The sequence below is a fragment of the Rattus norvegicus genome, chromosome 1 (genome assembly GCF_021556685.1).
Source record: "Rattus norvegicus strain SHRSP/BbbUtx chromosome 1, alternate assembly SHRSP_T2T, whole genome shotgun sequence".
Taxonomy (NCBI): domain Eukaryota; kingdom Metazoa; phylum Chordata; class Mammalia; order Rodentia; family Muridae; genus Rattus; species Rattus norvegicus.
Genome location: NC_141534.1, coordinates 125,709,510 through 125,711,951, shown reverse-complemented (window position 1 = coordinate 125,711,951; position 2,442 = coordinate 125,709,510).

Here is a 2,442-nt window from a genome sequence, read left to right as displayed (position 1 = left end):
GCTGGTTGGCATAGCAACTGCAGGAAATGCGTCACAATCCCGCGCGCAGGATGAAGGAGCCTGCGGAGGAAAGATTTAGAAACCACAGGGACCAAAGTGTCTCTTCTTTGAGGATTTCCCCGAGCCATAAAGAGAGATGCACTGTCAGGATGATTTAACTTCCTGTTGTCTCAGGAACCGGGAGCGTTTCGCGGTTTTTCGTTTTTCAGGTTTAGAAGTAATCCTAAATCTATTAATTAATGACCTTGCAATCATACGGATTTTAAGAGACGCGGCTCTTTCTGTTGAGCTCCTATTCTGTAGTTGTAGCTTTATAAATGAATACTAAAGACAGTAATTGCTTTTATAAAGCTAAGGAAAATACTCTGGCGTTAAACCCGGGAAGCGGCGGAATGGAGTGGATTAATCCGCCTTTAGTTTTAAAGTAAAACTTTTGCATTGAAATTTCAGGTTTAAAGTCTTAATAATAAAACCGTCAATGGGCTTTTCTTAAATACAGTGTGAATGTTTTACACACGTTTTGTTTTTCACTCTGACATCCAGTAATTTTTCTACCAATATATCTAAACAAGAACAAGAATGTTGCACTCATCTATATATCTGTCTGTGTGTGTGTGTGTGTGTGTGTGTTTGTGTGTGTGTGTGTGTTAACTATTCTGTACTTGAACTGGCCATAATTAAGCTGACCATTATGACAGGAAAAGAAAGTTCCACATAGTATTTTGATTGGGAGATTGAGATTATATCAGAGTACACCAGATGATCTGGAGGATTTATTTATAGCCAAGGACTATGTGAAGCATCATTGGACAGACAATTATTAAGAACAGAGACTGGCTGAGGTAGGATCGTAGTGATAAGACATCATCTAGAAAATGGCAAGGGAGAATAATCACACTCATTTATGCAGGGCGGTGATAACTCAGTCCTTTAAAAACGGTTCTTTTTTTTTCGGAGCTGGGGACCGAACCCAGGGCCTTGCGCTTCCTAGGTAAGCGCTCTACCACTGAGCTAAATCCCCAGCCCCAAAAACGGTTCTTTTTAAAATACAATTTTATGTAAAAGAGTACAGATATACTGAAAAAGAGTTCTTGATCTTAAATGAAACTTTATTAAAGACAGTCAATTTTCAGATGATTAAATTTTGTTTTACTTTATTGAAAATAGATTAATCATACAAACATCTTGGTTACAGTTTCTCCTCCTTCTTCCTCTCCCAGTTTCTCCCTATCTCTCTTCCCCTCTGTATAAACTCCCTTTCAGTCTCTCATTAGAAAAGGAAGGGCTTCTATGAGATAGTAACAAAGTATTACAAAATTTGGTAAGAACATCTCAGTGGACAAATATAACTAAATTTCTTTTCTAGAAACTGAAAATGGTGTATAGCTTAGTTTGACAGTCATGAAGGTGTTCATTATGGGGAAGTATCATGATAAGCTTAAATAAGTGGCTAGATTTGAGAATCAGTGGTACTAAATACCTAGGGAAAACAAATGTAACCCAGTACTGATAACTTAAGCTGACAGCACTTTTACTATATTTGTATGCCATAACTTATTTTATATTTTATATACATCATTTTATTTATTTATATATTTATTATAAATATAATTTATTTATATTTTATATAAATAACACTGATTCTGAACAAGATTTAGAATTTCCTACCATGTGTGTGAAAGTTTTTATTTAAGTTCATTTTGACATTTTTTTTTATTAACTTGAGTATTTCTTATATACATTAAGAGTGTTATTCCCTTTCCCGGTTTCCGGGCAAACATCCCCCTCCCCCCTCCCCTTCCTGATGGGTGTTCCCCTCCCCATCCTCCCCACATTGTCGCCCTCCCCCCAACAATCTAGTTCATTGTGGGTTCAATCTTAGCAGGACTCAGGGCTTCCCCTTCCACTGGTGCTCTTACTAGGATATTCATTGCTACCTATGAGGTCAGAGTCCAGGGTCAGTCCATGTATAGTCTTTAGGTAGTGGCTTAGTCCCTGGAAGCTCTGGTTGCTTGGCATTGTTGTACATATGGGGTCTTGGGCCCCTTCAAGCTCTTCCAGTTCTTTCTCTGATTCCTTCAACAGGGGTCGTACTCTCAGTTCAGTGGTTTGCTGCTGGCATTCGCCTCTGTGTTTGCTGTATTCTGGCTGTGTCTCTCAGGAACGATCTACATCTGGCTCCTGTCAGCCTGCCTTTCTTTGCTTCATTCATCTTGTCTAATTGGGTGGCTGTATATGTATGGGCCACCTGTGGGGCAGGCTCTGAATGGGTGTTCCCTCAGTCTCTGTTTTAATCTTTCCCTCTCTATTCCCTGTCAAGGGTATTCTTGTTCCCCTTTTAAAGAAGGAGTGAAGCATTCACATTTTGATCATCCGTCTTGAGTTTCATTTGTTCTAGGCATCTAGGGTAATTCAAGCATTTGGGCTACTGGCCACTAATCA